An 8,898-nucleotide genomic window follows, 5' to 3' on the forward strand; every position below is an offset into this window, starting at 1 on the left:
CTCGGACAACTTGTGCGGCAGCCCTCGGTGATTTTAGGACCGCTTTTTCACCCTCGCTGTCCGACCGGAGAACCGTCGTAGCTCGGACAGTTCGTGTGCCAGCATCCGCTGGCACTTAGAAAATTTTAAAAAAGAAAAAAATAGTCTTCTGCATATACGTTCTGACTATATTTTGCGATTAGGGGGTAAAGGTAATGAGTACAGTGACTAGGGGGACCAACTCATCGTACTCTGGCGCACCAACACGCCAAGGTTGGTACTGCACTTAGGCTGATTTTTGCGCTATTCGCGGCCGACCGGGGAACCAGCGCGGAGCGGACACATTACGGCGAATGAGCCGTTGGCACTTAGAAAATTTTTGAGCTTTTTTCGAACTTCCGTGAGGCTGATTTTGCGCTATTCGCGGCCGACCGGGGAACCAGCGCGGAGCGGACACATTACGGCGAATGAGCCGTTGGCACTTAGAAAATTTTTGAGCTTTTTTCGGACTTCCGTGTGGAGCTTTGGGGCCGTTCCGCCTAACTTTTTATGCCCGATTAGGCTTCCAGGGAGGCGGCTAAGCATTATTGACCAATCATGGAGCTTTTTTGGGACTTCCGTGTGGAGCTTTGGGGCCGTTCCGCCTAACTTTTTATGCCCGATTAGGCTTCCAGGGAGGCGGCTAAGCATTATTGACCAATCATGGAGCTTTTTTGGGACTTCCGTGTGGAGCTTTGGGGCCGTTCCGCCTAACTTTTTATGCCCGATTAGGCTTCCAGGGAGGCGGCTAAGCATTATTGACCAATCATGGAGCTTTTTTGGGACTTCCGTGTGGAGCTTTGGAGCCGTTCCGCCTAACTTTTTATGCCCGATTAGGCTTCCAGGGAGGCGGCTAAGCATTATTGACCAATCATGGAGCTTTTTTGGGACTTCCGTGTGGAGCTTTGGGGCCGTTCCGCCTAGCTTTTTATGCCCGATTAGGCTTCCAGGGAGGCGGCTAAGCATTATTGACCAATCATGGAGCTTTTTTGGGACTTCCGTGTGGAGCTTTGGGGCCGTTCCGCCTAGCTTTTTATGCCCGATTAGGCTTCCAGGGAGGCGGCTAAGCATTATTGACCAATCATGGAGCTTTTTTGGGACTTCCGTGTGGAGCTTTGGGGCCGTTCCGCCTAACTTTTTATGCCCGATTAGGCTTCCAGGGAGGCGGCTAAGCATTATTGACCAATCATGGAGCTTTTTTGGGACTTCCGTGTGGAGCTTTGGGGCCGTTCCGCCTAGCTTTTTATGCCCGATTAGGCTTCCAGGGAGGCGGCTAAGCATTATTGACCAATCATGGAGCTTTTTTGGGACTTCCGTGTGGAGCTTTGGGGCCGTTCCGCCTAGCTTTTTATGCCCGATTAGGCTTCCAGGGAGGCGGCTAAGCATTATTGACCAATCATGGAGCTTTTTTGGGACTTCCGTGTGGAGCTTTGGGGCCGTTCCGCCTAGCTTTTTATGCCCGATTAGGCTTCCAGGGAGGCGGCTAAGCATTATTGACCAATCATGGAGCTTTTTTGGGACTTCCGTGTGGAGCTTTGGGGCCGTTCCGCCTAGCTTTTTATGCCCGATTAGGCTTCCAGGGAGGCGGCTAAGCATTATTGACCAATCATGGAGCTTTTTTGGGACTTCCAGCCGGTGCTTTGGGGGCCTTCCCCCTCACTTTCTACGCCCGATTGGGCTTCCAGGGACGCGGCTAAGCATTTTTAACAGAAATGGAGCTTTTTGAGGACCTCCACACGGAGCTCCAGGGCCGGTCCGCCTCACTTTTTACGCCCGATTACGCTTCCAGGGACGCGGCTAAGCATTTTTGACCAATCATGGAGCTTTTTTGGGACTTCCAGCCGGTGCTTTGGGGGCCTTCCCCCTCACTTTCTACGCCCGATTGGGCTTCCAGGGACGCGGCTAAGCATTTTTAACAGAAATGGAGCTTTTTGAGGACCTCCACACGGAGCTCCAGGGCCGGTCCGCCTCACTTTTTACGCCCGATTACGCTTCCAGGGACGCGGCTAAGCATTTTTGACCAATCATGGAGCTTTTTTGGGACTTCCAGCCGGTGCTTTGGGGGCCTTCCCCCTCACTTTCTACGCCCGATTGGGCTTCCAGGGACGCGGCTAAGCATTTTTAACAGAAATGGAGCTTTTTGAGGACCTCCACACGGAGCTCCAGGGCCGGTCCGCCTCACTTTTTACGCCCGATTACGCTTCCAGGGACGCGGCTAAGCATTTTTGACCAATCATGGAGCTTTTTTGGGACTTCCAGCCGGTGCTTTGGGGGCCTTCCCCCTCACTTTCTACGCCCGATTGGGCTTCCAGGGACGCGGCTAAGCATTTTTAACAGAAATGGAGCTTTTTGAGGACCTCCACACGGAGCTCCAGGGCCGGTCCGCCTCACTTTTTACGCCCGATTACGCTTCCAGGGACGCGGCTAAGCATTTTTAACACGTTATGGAGCTTTTTGAGGACCTCCACACGGAGCTCCAGGGCCGGTCCGCCTCACTTTTTACGCCCGATTAGATTTGCATAATAATTTGGAACACGGTGCCGTGTTCCAAATTATTATGCGGGCTGGTGCTTGGGGCTGGCGTCCGCCTATAGTGGTTTAATTTCGGGAGGAAGATTCATTTTCGTCCCAAGCCCGCCGCTGGAGAAAATCTTAGGTACCAGGAGTGGATTTTTTTTGTCCACTCAGGAGGGGGACGTTGACTGGTTCGGTGTCCGGGGGAAAGTGCGCTTTTCTCGGCCAGGAGAAAGATGAGACTCCGAGCCCGCCGCTGGAGAAAATTTTAGGTACCAGGAGCGGATTTTTTTTTCTCCAGGGGCGTTCCGCCTAACATTTTACGCCCGATTACGCTTCCAGGGACGCGGCTAAGCATTTTTAACACGTTATGGAGCTTTTTGAGGACCTCCACACGGAGCTCCAGGGCCGGTCCGCCTCACTTTTTACGCCCGATTACGCTTCCAGGGACGCGGCTAAGCATTTTTGACCAATCATGGAGCTTTTTTGGGACTTCCAGCCGGTGCTTTGGGGGCCTTCCCCCTCACTTTCTACGCCCGATTGGGCTTCCAGGGACGCGGCTAAGCATTTTTAACAGAAATGGAGCTTTTTGCGGAGCTCCAGCCGGTGCCACCGGCAGGCCGTGCACGCGGACGAGATGACCGAAAGAAGCTCCAGGAGAGCGGATGGACGCTTTTTAAGCACCGAGGCGGAGATCGCGGAGCTTTAATAGACTTCCAGCGGGCCCAAAGCGGCCAGGCAGACGGCGCAGCGCGACCTGGTACCTCGCACGGGACGCATCGCCCCCCCCGCGCACAGTTCCAGGGGGCCGGGATGACGTTTCAAAGCTGCCGCTGCAGCTGCGGCGGGGAGTGGCCTCCCTCCGGTGGACACGACGAGTAAATGACACCGGCCGCTGACGCAAACCCACGCCCGGCAGGAGAGCTCGGAAGGCGGCTAAGATTTCAAGGAAGACCCCTCCTGCGCAGACCTCCACTAGGCCAGGATGACTTTTCAAAGCTGCCTCTGCAGCTGCGGCGGGGAGTTGCCTCCCTCCGGTGGACACGACGAGTAAATACACCAGCACTTGCTCTTAGATTTGTTTCTTTTTTCTTTCTTTTAGCTTCCATAATGTTACCGGGCGCTGACGCAAACCCACGCCGGGCAGGAGAGCTCGGAAGGCGGCTAAGATTTCAAGGAAGACCCCCCCTGCGCAGACCTCCACTAGGCCGGGATGACTGTTCAGCTGTGGCGGGGAGTGGCCTCCCTCCGGTCGGCACGACGAGTAAATGACACCGGCCGCTGACGCAAACCCACGCCCGGCAGGAGAGCTCGGAAGGCGGCTAAGATTTCAAGGAAGACCCCCCCTGCGCAGACCTCCACTAGGCCGGGATGACTGTTCAGCTGTGGCGGGGAGTGGCCTCCCTCCGGTCGGCACGACGAGTAAATGACACCGGCCGCTGACGCAAACCCACGCCCGGCAGGAGAGCTCGGAAGGCGGCTAAGATTTCAAGGAAGACCCCCCCTGCGCAGACCTCCACTAGGCCGGGATGACTGTTCAGCTGTGGCGGGGAGTGGCCTCCCTCCGGTCGGCACGACGAGTAAATGACACCGGCCGCTGACGCAAACCCACGCCCGGCAGGAGAGCTCGGAAGGCGGCTAAGATTTCAAGGAAGACCCCCCCTGCGCAGACCTCCACTAGGCCGGGATGACTGTTCAGCTGTGGCGGGGAGTGGCCTCCCTCCGGTCGGCACGACGAGTAAATGACACCGGCCGCTGACGCAAACCCACGCCCGGCAGGAGAGCTCGGAAGGCGGCTAAGATTTCAAGGAAGACCCCCCCTGCGCAGACCTCCACTAGGCCGGGATGACTGTTCAGCTGTAGCGGGGAGTGGCCTCCCTCCGGTCGGCACGACGAGTAAATGACACCGGCCGCTGACGCAAACCCACGCCCGGCAGGAGAGCTCGGAAGGCGGCTAAGATTTCAAGGAAGACCACCCCTGCGCAGACCTCCACTAGGCCGGGATGACTGTTCAGCTGCGGCGGGGAGTGGCCTCCCTCCGGTCGGCACGACGAGTAAATGACACCGGCCGCTGACGCAAACCCACGCCCGGCAGGAGAGCTCGGAAGGCGGCTAAGATTTCAAGGAAGACCCCCCCTGCGCAGACCTCCACTAGGCCGGGATGACTGTTCAGCTGCGGCGGGGAGTGGCCTCCCTCCGGTCGGCACGACGAGTAAAGCTATTTAGGAAAATCTGACATAAATATCACTTGCATAATAATTTGGAACACGGTCCCGTGTTCCAAATTATTATGCAAAATGTATTTAGACACCAGCAATCGCACTTAGATTTGTTTCTTTTTTCTTTCTTTTAGCTTCCATAATGTTACCGGGCGCTGACGCAAACCCACGCCGGGCAGGAGAGCTCAAAAGCCGGGTAACATTTCAAGGAAGCTATTTAGGAAAATCTGAGATAAATATCCTTTGCATAATAATTTGGAACACGGTCCCGTGTTCCAAATTATTATGCAAAATGTATTTAAGTGTCATAAAGATTACATTTTTTGTTTTTCAAGTACTGAAATCACCCTCAGTCATGGTACAGTCCATGGTAGTCTGCCAGGTGAGCGCAATTGTAGTAATTAACAAGTCTATTTAAGTTCCGCGTTTTTAAGCGTTCGGCCATTTCGTTCAACCATGGGGAGGAAAAAGGATCTCTCTGCTGTCGAGAAGCGTGAAATCGTTCGATGCCTTGGACAAGGTATGCAGACATTCGATATTGCACGAAAGCTTAAGCGCGACCATCGAACTTTGAAGAAATTCGTCGCTGATTCGGAGCAAACGCGCGTTCGTGCAGACAAAGGCACGACAAGGAAGGTTTCTGCAAGACAAACAAATCGAATCAAGAGGGCGGCTGCAAGCATGCCACTAAAGACGAGCAAACAAATATTCGACGCTGCTGGTGCCAGTGAAGTCCCACGAACGACGAGGTGCAGGATCCTCCAGAGGCTTGCAGTTGTGCGGAAACCCTCCATTCGGCCACCCCTGAACAACGCGAACAAGCAGAAACGGCTGCAGTGGGCCCAGACTTACATGAAGACAAATTTTCAGACAGTCCTGTTCACCGACGAGTGCCGTGCAACCTTGGATGGGCCAGGTAGGGTTTTTTAAGTTTTTCCTTGCACTTTTGAGAGCTCAGGGGATGCTTTGAGAATAATTGTCAATTTCTGTCTATGTGAAGCCCTTTGAGACTGCTTGTGATTTAGGGCTATACAAATAAACTTGATTTGACTTGACTTTACAGATGGATGGAGTCGTGGATGGTTGGTGGACGGCCACGATAGCCCAACAAGGCTGCGGCGTCAGCAGGGAGGTGGCGGAGTGATGTTTTGGGCCGGAATCATGGGGAGAGAGCTGCTTGGCCCCTTTAGGGTCCCTGAAGGCGTCAAAATTACGTCTGTTAACTACGTGGAATTTCTGACTCAACACTTCTGTCCATGGTACAACAGGAAGAACCGTGCTTTCCGTCAAAAGATCATCTTCATGCATGACAATGCACCATCTCATGCTGCAAGAAATACGTCAACGTCTTTGGCATCTATGGGAATAAAGGGAGAGAAACTGATGGTGTGGCCCCCATGCTCCCCTGACCTCAATCCTATTGAAAACTTGTGGAGCATCGTCAAGCAGAAAATCTACGAAGGTGGGAGGCAGTTCAATTCCAAAGAGCAGCTCTGGCAGGCTATTCTTAGATCCTGCCAAGAAATTCAACCAGAAACTGTACAAAAACTCACAAGTTCAGTGGATGGAAGAATCGTGAAGCTGCTGTTGAACAAAGGGTCCTATGTTAAAATGTAACTTTGTTTTTTATTGAAATAAAGGGTCCTATGTTAAAATGTAACTTGTTTGTCTTTTCTTTGAAATAGCTTTTGATTTCAGTAAATATGACCTCCTAATGCTGTAAATTCTTAAGATGGGCATTTCAGTTCATAAAAACCTATAAAATGTTATAAAACTCTGTTGTGCGTAATAATGTGGAACAGTGCATTTTAAGTTTTTTATTTTTTAAAAATTCTGTGATCATTCGGAGGTTTGTTCAATAAAATTAGAATTCATCAAAATAATGGTTGATGACTTGAAAATTATGCTGACTCATTTTGCATCGACTATTTAGGAAAATCTGAGATAAATGTCACTTGCATAATAATTTGGAACACGGTGTAAGTGCGATTGCTGGTGTATTTACTCGTCGTGTCCACCGGAGGACGGCAACTCCCCGCCGAGGCGGCAGCGGCAGCGCTTAAATGTCTTCCCGGCCGCCTGGAACTCTGCACGGGGCGTGTTTCGTCCCGCGCAGCGGTACCAGATCGCGCTGCGCCGTCAGCCGAGCCGCGCGCGGTCCGCTGGAAGTCTACACTGTGTTCCAAATTATTATGCAAATTGTATTTATGTGTCAGAAAGATTAAATTTTTTGTTTTTCAATTAAACTCATGGACGGTATTCCGTGTCAGGGCTCTTTGGATAACTGAGATCAATTTCAGACACCGGTGATGATTACCGGCCAGTTGAGCCCACATTAAGGAGAAACTACTCAAGAATGGCGTTCCACATTATTAAGCAGATGATTTGAAGTTCGCTTTGAGCAGTGGCGGACGCCAACCCACGACCGGTGGGAGAGCTCGGAGGGCGGATGGGCTTTCAAGGAAGCCCCCCAGGCCGGTCCCACTCGCACTTAGAATTTTTTTTTTTTTTGGCTTCCATAATGTACCGGGCGCGGACGCGAAACCCACGCCGGGCAGGAGAGCTCGAAAGGCGGCTAAGCATTCAAGGAAGCACCGTCTGGAGCTTCAGAGCCGTTCCGCCTGACTTTTAACGTAGAGTACCGGGCGCAAACCACTAACTCAAGCCCGGCATGGCAGCTCGAAAGGCGGCTAAGCATTCAAGGAAGCACCGTCTGGAGCTTCAGAGCCGTTCCGCCTGACTTTTAACGTAGAGTACCGGGCGCAAACCACTAACTCAAGCCCGGCATGGCAGCTCGAAAGGCGGCTAAGCATTCAAGGAAGCACCGTCTGGAGCTTCAGAGCCGTTCCGCCTGACTTTTAACGTAGAGTACCGGGCGCAAACCACTAACTCAAGCCCGGCATGGCAGCTCGAAAGGCGGCTAAGCATTCAAGGAAGCACCGTCTGGAGCTTCAGAGCCGTTCCGCCTGACTTTTAACGTAGAGTACCGGGCGCAAACCACTAACTCAAGCCCGGCATGGCAGCTCGAAAGGCGGCTAAGCATTCAAGGAAGCACCGTCTGGAGCTTCAGAGCCGTTCCGCCTGACTTTTAACGTAGAGTACCGGGCGCAAACCACTAACTCAAGCCCGGCATGGCAGCTCGAAAGGCGGCTAAGCATTCAAGGAAGCACCGTCTGGAGCTTCAGAGCCGTTCCGCCTGACTTTTAACGTAGAGTACCGGGCGCAAACCACTAACTCAAGCCCGGCATGGCAGCTCGAAAGGCGGCTAAGCATTCAAGGAAGCACCGTCTGGAGCTTCAGAGCCGTTCCGCCTGACTTTTAACGTAGAGTACCGGGCGCAAACCACTAACTCAAGCCCGGCATGGCAGCTCGAAAGGCGGCTAAGCATTCAAGGAAGCGACGCCGGCCGGTCCGCGGGCCAAATAGGGTCCAGTAATGTACCGGGCGCAAACCACTAACTCAAGCCCGGCATGGCAGCTCGAAAGGCGGCTAAGCATTCAAGGAAGCGACGCCGGCCGGTCCGCGGGCCAAATAGGGTCCAGTAAAGTACCGGGCGCGGCCACTAACGCCTTGTGGCGGTCGCCTTGTGGCGGTCGGGGGGTGGCGGTCGGGGCTGGCGCTTGGGGCCGGTGGCGGTCGCCTTGTGGCGGTCGCCTTGTGGCGGTCGGGGGGTGGCGGTCGGGGCTGGCGCTTGGGGCCAGTGGCGGTCGCCTTGTGGCGGTCGCCTTGTGGCGGTCGCCTTGTGGCGGTCGCCTTGTGGCGGTCGCCTTGTGGCGGTCGGGGGGTGGCGGTCGGGGCTGGCGCTTGGGGCCAGTGGCGGTCGCCTTGTGGCGGTCGCCTTGTGGCGGTCGCCTTGTGGCGGTCGCCTTGTGGCGGTCGCCTTGTGGCGGTCGGGGCTGGCGCTTGGGGCCGGTGGCGGTCGCCTTGTGGCGGTCGCCTTGTGGCGGTCGCCTTGTGGCGGTCGCCTTGTGGCGGTCGCCTTGTGGCGGTCGGGGGGTGGCGGTCGGGGCTGGCGCTTGGGGCCAGTGGCGGTCGCCTTGTGGCGGTCGCCTTGTGGCGGTCGCCTTGTGGCGGTCGCCTTGTGGCGGTCGCCTTGTGGCGGTCGCCTTGTGGCGGTCGGGGGGTGGCGGTCGGGGCTGGCGCTTGG

The sequence above is a fragment of the Syngnathus typhle genome, linkage group LG13 (assembly GCF_033458585.1).
Source record: "Syngnathus typhle isolate RoL2023-S1 ecotype Sweden linkage group LG13, RoL_Styp_1.0, whole genome shotgun sequence".
Lineage (NCBI taxonomy): Eukaryota > Metazoa > Chordata > Actinopteri > Syngnathiformes > Syngnathidae > Syngnathus > Syngnathus typhle.